Here is an 11,689-nt window from a genome sequence, read left to right as displayed (position 1 = left end):
TTTTTATTTTTCATTTTGAGAGTCATATTCTATCCCTTCATAGTAGTTACCCTTATTTTTGGCATATATATATAAGTTGTTCTCTCTTTACAATTAGGATACAGTTTCTTCTAACATATCAAAATATACCCTAAATCTCTAGTGTATGGCTTTGTTCTAGTCTCCTGCCTGATCACATTCTCTCTCCCTTTTTTTTTCTTTCTCTCTTTTTTTTAATCTTCTTCTTTCATTTTTCAAGCACCTTATCAATTGCTTTTTTAAAATTTTTTACAATTTTCATCTTTACAATCGTACTTGATCCCTTCATTGTATCAACCCTTATTTTGTACATATATAAGTCTTTCTTTCTTTAAAATTTTAGGAGGCACTTTCTTCTAACAGACCAAAATACACCCAAAATCTAGTGTGTGGCACTGCTCTATGCACTAGCCTGATCATATTTGATCATATTCTGTTTTTTTGTGTTGTTTTGTTCTGTTTTTGTTTGTTTTTAACTTTTTCTTTTTTTTCCTCTTTCTTTTTTCTTTCTTTACCTTTCTTTTCCCCTGGTTTCAGGTCTTTTCTGATTTGTTTAGAGTATATTTACTGGGGACGTTGTTAACCTGTTAGCATTTTGTTCTCTCATTCATCTATTCTCCTCTGGACAAAAGGACAAGACGAAAAAAATCCCCTCAACAAAAAGAACAAGAGGTAATCCATCTGCCAGGGACGTACTCAATACGGACATTAATACGATGTCGGACCTAGAGTTCAGAATCATGATTTTAAAGATACTAGCTGGGCTTGAGAAAAGCATGGAAGTTATTAGAGAAACCCTCTCCAGAGAAATAAAAGAACTAAAATCTAACCAAGTCGAAATTGAAAAGGCTATTAATGAGGTGCAATCAAAAATGGGGGCACTAAATGAAGCAGAAGAGAGAATTAGCGATAGGGAAGGCCAAATGATGGAAAATAAAGAAGTTGAGAAAAAGAGAGATAAACAACTGCAGGATCACGAGGGCAGAATTCGAGAGATAAGTGATATGATAAGACGAAACAACATTAGAATAATTGGGATCCCAGAAGAAGAAGAAAGAGAGAGGGGGGCAGAAGGTATATTGGAGCAAATTATAGCGGAAAACTTCCCCAATGTGGGGAAGGAAACAGGCATCAAAATCCAGGAGGCACAGAGAAACCCTCTCAAAATTAATAAAAATAGGTCAACACCCTCACATCTAATAGTAAAAATACGAGTCTCAGAGACAAAGAGAAAATCTTCAAAGCAGCTCGGGAGAAGACATATGTAACCTATAATGGTAGAAACATTAGACTGGCAACAGACCTATCCACAAAGACCTGGCAGAACAGAAAGGACTGCCATGATATCTTCAGAGCACTAAACAAGAAAAATATGGAGCAAGAATACTATATCCAGCTAGGCTGTCATTGAAAATTGAAGGAGAAATCAAAAGCTTCCAGGACAAACAAAAACTAAAGGAATTTCTAAACACAAAACCAGCCCTCCAAAAAATATTGAAAGGGGTCCTCTAAGCAAAAAGAGAGCCTAAAAGCAGCATAGACCAGAAAGGAACACAGACAATATACAGTCACAGTCACCTTACAGGCAATACGATGGCACTAAATTCATATCTTTCAAGAGTTACCCTGAATGTAAATGGGCTAAATGCCCCGATCAAAAGACACAGGCTATCAGATTGGATTCAAAAACAAGACCCATCAATATGCTGTCTGCAAGAGACTCATTTTAGACCCAAAGACACCCCCACATTGAACGTGAGGGGGTGGAAAACCATTTACCATGCTAATGGACATCAAAAGAAAGCTGGGGTGGCAATCCTTAGATCAGACAAATTCGATTTTAAAATAAAGACTGTAATAAGAGATGAAGAAGGACACTATATCCTACTTAAAGGGTCCATCCAACAAGAAGATCTAACAATTGTAAATATCTATGCCCCGAACATGGGAGCAGCCAATTATATAAGGCAATTAATAACAAAAGCAAAGAAACACATCGACAACACTGCAATAATAGTGGGGGACTTTAACACCCCCCTGACTGAAATGGACAGATCATCTAAGCAAAAGATCAACAAGGAAATAAAGACTTTAAATGACACACTGGACCAAATGGACTTCACAGATATATTCAGAACATTCCATCCCAAAGCAACAGAATACACATTCTTCTCTAGTGCCCATGGAACATTCTCCAGAATAGATCACATCCTAGGTCACAAATCAGGTCTCAACCGGTACCAAAAGATGGGGATTATTCCCAGCATATTTTCAGACCACAGTGCTTTGAAACTAGAACTCAATCACAAAAGGAAAGTCAGAAAGAACTCAAATACATGGAGGCTAAAGAGCATCCTACTAAAGAAGGAATGGGTCAACCAGGAAATTAAAGAAGAATTAAGAAAAATTCATGGAAACCAATGAAAATGAAAACACAACTGTTCAAAATCTTTGGGATACAGTAAAGGCAGTCCTGAGAGGAAAGTATAAAGCAATACAATCCTTTCTCAAGAAACAAGAAAGGTCTCAAATACACAACCTAATCCTACACCTAAAGGAGCTAGAGAAAAAAACAGCAAATAAAGCCTAAACCCAGCAGGAGAAGAGAAATCATAAAGATCAGAGCAGAAATCAATGAACTAGAAACCAAAAGAACAGTAGAACAGATCAATGAAACTAGGAGCTGGTTCTTTGAAAGAATTAACAAGATTGATAAAGCCTGGCCAGACTGATCAAAAAGGAAAGAGAAATGACCCAAATCAACAAAATCATGAATGAAAGAGGAGAGATCACAACCAACACCAAAGAAATACAAACAATTGTAAGAACATATTATGAGCAACTCTATGCCAGCGAATTAGATAACCTGGAAGAAATGGATGCATTCCTAGAGATGTATCAATTACCAAAATTGAACCAGGAAGAAATAGAAAACCTGAACAGACCTATAACCACTAAGGAAATTGAAGCAGTCATCAAAAATCTCCCAACAAACAAAAGCCCAGGGCCAGGTGGCTTCCCAGGGGAATTCTACCAAACATTTCAAGAAGAATTGATACCTATTCTTCTGAAACTGTTCCAAAAAATAGAAATGGAAGGAAAACTTCCAAACTCATTTTATGAAGCCACCGTTACCTTGATCCCAAAACCAGACATAGACCCCATCCAAAAGGAGAATTACAGACCAATATCCTTGATGAACATGGATGCAAAAATTCTCACCAAAATACTAGCCAATAGGATCCAACAGTACATTAAAAGGATTATTCACCATGACCAAGTGGGATTTAAGCCTGGGCTGCAAGGCTGGTTCAACAACCGCAAATCAATCAACGTGATACATTAACAAAAGAAAGAACAAGAATCATATGATCCTCTCAATAGATGCAGAAAAAGCATTTGACAAAGTACAGCATCCTTTCTTGATCAAAAGTCTTCAGAATATAGGGATAGCGGGTACATACCTCAATATCATAAAAGCCATCTATGAAAAACCTACAGCGAATATCATTCTCAATGGGGAAAGGCTGAGAGCTTTCCCCCTAAGGTCAGGAACACGGCAGGGATGTCCACTCTCACCACTGCTATTCAACATAGTACTAGAAGTCCTAGCCACAGCAATTCGACAACAAAAAGAAATCAAAGGCATCCAAATTGGCAAAGAGGAAGTCAAACTGTCACTCTTTGCAAATAATATGATACTTTATGTGGAAAACCCAAAAGACTCCACCCCAAAACTGCTAGAACTCATACAGGAATTCAGTAAAGTGGCAGGATATAAAATCAATGCACAGAAATCAGTTGCATTCCTATACACCAACAACAAGACAGAAGAAAGAGAAATTAAGGAGTCGACCCCATTTACAATTGCACCCAAAACCATAAGATACCTAGGAATAAATCTCACCAAAGAGGCAAAGGATCTCTAGTCAGAAAACTATAAAATACTCATGAAACAAATTGAGGAAGGCACAAGGAAATGGAAAAAGGTTCCATGCTCATGGATTGGAAGAACAAACATTGTGAAGGTGTCAATGCTACCTAAAGCAATCTACACATTCAATGCAATCCCCATCAAAATACCATCCACTTTTTTCAATGAAATGGAACAAATAATCCTAAAATTTGTATGGAACCAGAAAAGACCCCAAATAGCCAGAGGAATGTTGAAAAAGAAAAGCAAAGCTGGCGGCATCACAATTCCGGACTTCTAGCTCTATTACAAAGCTGTCATCATCAACACAGTATGGTACTGGCACAAAAACAGACACATAGATCAATGGAACAGAATAGAGAGCCCAGAAATGGACCCTCAACTCTATGGTCAACTCATCTTGGACAAAGCAGGAAAGAATGTCCAATGGAAAAAAGACAGTCTCTTCAACAAACGGTGTTGGGAAAATTGGACAGCCACAGGCAGAAGAATGAAACTGGACCATTTCCTTACCCCACACACAAAAATAGACTCCAAATGGTTGAAAGGCCTAAATGTGAGACAGGAGTCCATCAAAATCCTAAAGGAGAACACAGGCAGCAACCTCTTCGACCTCAGCCGCAGCAACTTCTTCCTAGAAACATCGCCAAAGGCAAGGGAAGCAAGGGCAAAAGTGAACTACTGGGATTTCATCAAGATAAAAAGCTCTTGCACAGCAAAAGAAACAGTCAACAAAAGCAAAAGACAACCGACAGAATGGGAGAAGATATTTGCAAATGACATAGCAGATAAAGGGCTAGTATCTAAAATCTATAAAGAACTTCTCAAACTCAACACCCAGAGAACAAATGATCCAATCTAGAAATGGGCAGAAGACATGAACAGACGTTTTTCCAAAGAAGACATCCAGATGGCCAACAGACCCATGAAAAAGTGCTGCACATCGCTCGGCATCAGGGAAATCCAAATCAAAACCTCAATGCGATACCACCTCACACCCGTCAGAATGGCTAAAATTAACAAGTCAGGAAACAACAGATGTTGGCCGGGATGTGGAGAAAGGGCAACCCTCCTACACTGTTGGTGGGAATGCAAGCTCGTGCAGCCACTCTGGAAAACAGTATGGAGGTTCCTCAAAAAATTGAAAATAGAGCTGTCATACGACCTAGCAATTGCACTAACTGGGTATTTACCCCAAAGATACAAATGTAGGGATCCGAAGGGGTACGTGCACCCCAATGTTTATAGCAGCAATGTCCACAATAGCCAATCTGTGGAAAGGGCCAAGATGTCCATCGACAGATGAATGGATAAAGAAGAGGTGGTATATATGCACAATGGAATATTATGCAGCCATCAAAAGGAATGAGATCATGCCATTTGCAACGACGTGGATGGAACTGGAGGGTGTTATGCTGAGTGAAATAAGTCAGTCAGAGAAAGACATGTATCCTATGACCTCACTGATATGAGGAATTCTTAATCTCAGGAACAAACTGAGTGTTGCTGGAGTGGAGGGGGGGTGGGAGGGATGGGGTGGCTGGGTGATAGACATTGGGGAGGGTATGTGCTATGGTGAGTGCTGTGAATTGTGCAAGACTGTTGAATCACAGATCTGTACCTCTGAAACAAATAATGCAATATATGTTAAGAAAAAAAAAAAGAAGAAGATAGCAGGAGGGGAAGAATGAAGGGGAGTAAGCCGGAGGGGGAGACGAACCATGAGAGACGATGGACTCTGAGAAACAAACTGAGGGTTCTAGAGGGGAGGTGGGTGGGGGGATGGGTTAGCCTGGTGATGGGTATTAAAGAGGGCACGTTCTGCGTGGAGCACTGGGTGTTATGCACAAACAATGAATCATGGAACACTACATCCAAAACTAATGATGTCATGTATGGTGATTAACATAACACAATAAAAAATTTAAAGGAAAAAAATAAAAATAAATAAAATAAAAAATGGAGCCTCTTGGCACTCCTATCTGACTAGTTCCCTCGAATTGGGCTTGGACCGTATTTGTCTTGCGTTGCTACCTCAGTGCCTCTGCAACTGCATATCTCTCTTGGTTAGTGGGCTTTCCCCCCATTTTCTCAGCAGTATTTTCCTGCCCATCTTCGCTGTCTTTCCATGTCTCCACCCCAACTCAGCTTCTGTTTTTTAATTCTCCATAGAACTGGTCACTATTGAAATTCTACTTATTGGGGTGCCTGGGTGGCTCAGTCGTTAAGCGTCTGCCTTCGGCCTCGGTCGCGATCCCAGGGTCCTGGGATCGAGCCCCACATCTGCTCCTTGCTCAGCAGGGAGCCTGCTTCTCCCTCTGCTCCCCACTCGTGCTCTCCCTTGCTATCTCTCTCTAATAAATAAAATCTTTTTAAAAATTCTACTTATTATGTATTTGTTTAAATTATGCTTATTGTCTGTCGCTCTTCACTAAAATGTTCGTCACAGGAGCGACCTTGTTCTGTTTTCTGCTGTATCGCTAACATCTAGAACAAAGCATGGCACACAGAAGACCCTCAGTAAATGTTTCTGAATGAATGAAAAGATGATTTCTTGAACCGTCTCCAAGTTTGATTACTGACTTTGATACATGCCTATCACCAGAAAGCTGGTTACTGTATACACAGCTGCAAGAGAAGAAAACTTTTTAGAGCAAGTAATCTTTCTGCTTCTCTAACTATTCTTTCTTCCTTATCTCCAGTCCCCTAGGAGTTCATCCCTCCTAAGCTTAATTAAAGAATGTGTTTTCTTCTCCTCACTGCAGAGAGAACAGACTCACAAAACAAACATAGCAGCTTTGGTGGAGTTTTGTAAAGGTGAGAACAATTTCCTTTTTCTTCCCATTCTCAACCCTTATCTGGAAATCTGCATTTCTCACTGCAAGTTAAAGATCTGTATGTGATCCTTAAAAGCCTTTCTCATGCTGAGTCTCTAATGAGAAGAATAAACATTTATGTTTGCATGTGGATCTTTACAATAGATAAAGCAGTATCACAGGTCTCATTTAATCTCTTTAATGACTGTCTTAGGCTGTATCATAGGAATTACTATCCTTACTTCACAAATAATGTGAATGAAGTTATGGGAAGATAAGTGATTTATCCCTGATTGAATTTTGAAAAGTGATATTACCAGGACTGGAACCTTGTTCTTCTCATTTCTAATATTTTTTTCCATTACAAGGATCATAAGCCCAGACAATATTGGCCCAGAAAATATCAGTCATTAAATAGATATGGAACTCTATAAAATAAAGCCCAGTATCAATAAAATGTTCTCAAGAGCTTTTCAGTAAACCCAATGATGTCCTTTATATTTTCAGTGAAGAAAGTGATCATATACATGATTCTATTAACACATGACTTTTTCTCATTCCAGCTTTCCAAAGAGTTGAATCTAGGTCTGATATCCCAATGATTCACCATCAGTGGGTTACGTAGAGTTGCAAAGGGCCGGGTATGAATAATCAGGACAGAATGAGAGTTACAAAAGATATATTGAATCCAAATAGTAAAAGTTAGGAGAGCTTAGGCAACTGTGTGGGCTCTCAGGTCCACTGCTCTTGAATTGTACATTCTTAGCCAATTTTATACCTTTTATAACTTTCAGTGACTCAATTTTATCATGCATAAAATAGAAACAAAATGTATTGGTCAGTTCCCCCACTAGATTCTACTGTGTAACAACTTGCAAGTTGTAGAGATTGCAGACACCACAGGTTTCTGTCTCGTTCATGTTATCTGTTAGCTGTGCTTCATATGTAATGATGTCTGACACAGATTATTCTGAGATCCAGGCTAAAGGAACAGTTTATACCCAGAAAATATTATAATCATAGCAGTGGGAAATAAGCAATGGAGAAAGTCAAGTATTCAAGCCTGTAGCCAATGTCTGTTCTCTTTTGGGGAGAACAGAAAATAGTTGGATACAATAAATCAATCTAATCTTACCACACAGGGGAACATACTTTATAGGATTCGTTTAAGAATTAAATAAATTCTTGTAAATGTTTAACATAGCTGAGTATGTCCTCAATTATTATGTGGACATGAACACATAGATTAGCTTAAGTATCTTTCTCCTGGTTCTCTAACCCTTGCAAAGGTACACAAATTGCCACTAGGGAACTAACACTGGGAATGTCCTGGGCAGCAATGGGTGGTATATCATGCAGAGACCTGACATCTTTGAGAGATTAGCAACTGTGTTAAACTAGAACTTTTATATCAACACCGCAGATGGGTTTGTTTTTTGTTTTTTGGCTTTTTTTCTTTTCGTTGTTTGTTTGTTTTTGCACAGATAAAAATACTAAAGTATGACATCCTCACTGCGAAGATACTGTGGTCATGAAAGTGTACTCCACTTTTGCTTTCCTATGCATTTATCTTAGAGTCTCTTAGACTCATAAAATACTCTTCTCAGAGAAATAGCATGATTTTATTTGAGTCTTCTGAATTTTAGTGATGTTTCTTCTTACCTCCATCATGGGCTGCTCTAGTCTCTTTACTCCCTTTGCCTGTCATCTCATTACTCCTACTCATATTCCCTTGTGTCTCACTTAGTATTTCCCTTATTCTCTTTAAAACACCCTCTTCAGATATTTGTTAACACTATGCCCTACTTAATCTATACATAAGTAGGTCTTCTCCCAAGTCCTGATTAGTCAGAATTGTGATTATGTAAGGGTTTCTCCTGTTACCTAACTGCTAATTGTAGATAACTTTCTAGGAAGGCAGAAAGTTGAACTACAGGTTTAGTAAGAATATACCAGTGAGGAAGGAAAAATGCTTTTTTTTTTCAGGTCATCAGAATCTTTTGTATAGATTTTTGTGCACACAAGCCCACAAGTTTCTCTGTCAAATACACTTACATTGCCACTCCCAGAATTGTTGAAGTTTATTATGCCAAGCAGTACTCTTCCATTCCCCACCTACTAGTATCACTGATGCTGTAGTTTTGGGGCACCGGGTATCATATCAGCCTGAGCCCCTTTCCTAGGAACCCATTCTAAGTTGCTTGTATTCTCTGTGACCCAGCCATTCTCTCCTACTCTATGTTTTCTGTACCTGTTCCAGCCTTCTCTGGCTGAGAGACCTTACTCCATCTCTCCTGTGATGGATTAAACATTTGTGTCTCCCAAAAATTCATAAGTGGAGGTCCTAACCCCCAATGTGATGGTATTTGGAAATGGGGCCTTTGGGAGATAATTAGGTTATGATGTGATCCGTGCCCTTATAGGAAGACACACCAAGGTGTTTGTGCTTTCTCTCTCTCTCTCCGCCTTAAGAGAATGCAGTGAGGAGGTAACTGCATGTCAGGAAGGGAGTTCTCATTAGGAACCAAATCACCTGCACCTTGATGTTGGTCTCCTAGCCACTAGAACTGTGAGGGAAATAAACTCCTATTGTTTAAGTCACATGGTTTGTGGTATTTTGTAGAGTAGCCTGAGCAGACTAATGAACCTCCTTTTTCCATTTAATCAGAGAGAGTGAGTTTTATGAGAATAGAAGAATGTTAAGAAGAGACCCTCGAAAAATATCAACATTTAAGGAACAGGCAAAGGGGCACCTGGGTGGCTCAGTCATTGAGCGTCTGCCTTCGGCTCAGGTCATGATCCAAGGTTCTTGGGATCCAGCCCCGCACCGGGCTCCCTGTTCAGTGGGAAGCCTGCTTCTCCCTCTCCCACTCCCCCTGCTTGTGTTCCCTCTCTCGCTGTGTCTCTCTCTGTCAAATAAATATTAAAATTTATTTAAATTTAAAATTAAATTTTAATAGATAAATTTAAATTTATCTTTTATTATTATATTTATTATATATTATATATTATATATTATATATTATATATAATATAATATATGTTATATATATTATATTTATTAATTTATAAATTAAATTAAATAGATAAAATAAAATTTTAACAGATAAAATTAAAAAAAAAGGAACAGGCAAAGACCAAAAGACATGGAATTAATTTAAAAAGATGTGATCCTATAAAAATAATTGTATAAAAGAATTTCAGGAATTAGGGAGTGTAGGGAGGCTAGATTAACTTCCATAGAACAAGAACTATAAAGCTGAATGAAATTATTGAAAACAAATTTAGGACCCTGGAAATTAATAAAAGGCAAAAACAAATTGAGAAGTATTTATTCTTGGAAAAACTGCCACAGCTTCAAATGAGATCAGTGGGAATCCGTGACCTTCTTGGTTGGGCCATTCCGTCACCTCACTCCCACTTCCCAGCACAGTCAACGAGAGCAATTACTTTATCATTGTATTTGAGAATCCCAGTGGCTTTGCTGAGAAAGTTTGATTTCAGGTGCAGGGTAGAATGGGTGGATGCTAATTTATTGAATAAAAGTGGTAAATCTGATAAAAAATAAATAAGAAATCTTTTATTTTTGCTAGCCTAAGTTTGTGGTCCTGGTTGGAGAAAGTGGCAGTCCATTCAGAAATTCAACAAGGATATCCTATAAATGAGAGAGCCACAGAAAGTCTGGACAAGCAGTCTGCACGTCCCTCACTGTCTGAGAAACTGCATGCATGTGGAGAAGATACTGGAAAAAGCCTATAAAACAGGTGAAGGCAAGAGAGCCCTGAAAATGAGCTGAAATTTGAGTGTACTCCCAAAGTCACACAAATTAAATGGGCAGAGGGTATAGAAGCCTTATGGGCTTAAGGTGTGTGAGCACAATTTCTGTTTAGCTCACTGACTCATCACTAGGTATGCAGACACGGGGAAATCCCTAAGGTCTAAGCAGAGATATCAAAAGCCATATACTGCAGTGAAGATAGATTTTGCAGTTTATGTTCAGGTAGTTACTGATTTTTTAATGTTTCAGAAAAATAAGTCAGAATTCACATACAATGCATTACTGAAAACGTGCCATATATATATGAGATATATGGGGGTGGGGGGGAGGGAGGCAGTTAATATAAAATGATGCTGAGTGAACCCAAATGTTGAATTCATCAGACAAAGAATTCAAAAGTAAACTATGCCCAGAGAATTAAAGGAAATGTGATGACAACACCTTAAGAGGGACTCTCACTAGAGAAATAAGAACTATTTAAAAAAGAAATTCTAAAGTTGATATGTACAGTAACTGAAATAAAAATACACTAGATGGGTTCCATAGAAAATCTGAGATGGGAGAAGAGAAAAAAATCAGTATACAGGAAGGAAGACAAATAAAAATCATAAAGAATAGTGAGACAAATATTAGAGGAAAATGAAAGAGTTCCAGAGACCTGCAAGACAGTTCCAGAGAAAGGAGGAGGGGAGAAAGTGACAGAAAAAAAATATTTGAAAAAATAACAGTCAGGGGCTCCGGGGTGGCTCAAATGGTTAAGTGTCTGCCTTCGGCTCAGGTCACGATCCTGGGATCGAGCCCCACATTGGGCTCCCTGCTCTGCTTCTCCTTCTTCCTCTGCCCCTCCCCACTGCTGGTGCTCTTTCTCTCCCTCTCTCTTAAATAAATAAATAAATTCTTTAAAAATGAAAATAAAATATAAAGAAAAAATAATGGTCAGGAACTTTCCAGACTTGAAAAGAAATATTAATCTACTGATCCAAGAACCTCGACAAACACCAAGTATGATAAATATAATAATAATCATACCGAGAAACACCACAGTCAAAACAAAGAGAAAAATCTTGAAAGCAGCAAGAGGAAATGGCTCGTCACATACAAGGATGCAACAGTATAATTGGCAGTGGGCTTCTCATCAGAAAC

At 38.5% G+C, this 11,689-nt stretch overlaps 1 long non-coding RNA gene across 1 annotated transcript in view; it reads left to right on the top strand.

Moving 5' to 3' along the window:
- Positions 1 to 10,779, top strand: part of LOC112840584 (uncharacterized) — a 57,817-nt gene extending 47,038 nt beyond the window's left edge. Inside the window, exons 5-6 of the long non-coding RNA XR_012381471.1 lie at positions 6,718 to 6,769; positions 10,362 to 10,779. This is a non-coding gene — a long non-coding RNA (uncharacterized lncRNA). The remainder of the gene's footprint in view (positions 1 to 6,717; positions 6,770 to 10,361) is intronic.
- The last annotated feature ends 910 nt before the right edge of the window (positions 10,780 to 11,689 follow it).

This window comes from Callorhinus ursinus, unplaced genomic scaffold, assembly GCF_003265705.2.
Source record: "Callorhinus ursinus isolate GAN/ISIS: 27379988/994484 unplaced genomic scaffold, GSC_fseal_2.0 scaffold19, whole genome shotgun sequence".
In the NCBI taxonomy this organism is placed as follows: Eukaryota; Metazoa; Chordata; class Mammalia; order Carnivora; family Otariidae; genus Callorhinus; species Callorhinus ursinus.
The sequence above is the reverse complement of the archived record's forward strand: the minus strand, read 5'-3'. Positions and strand labels throughout refer to the sequence as shown.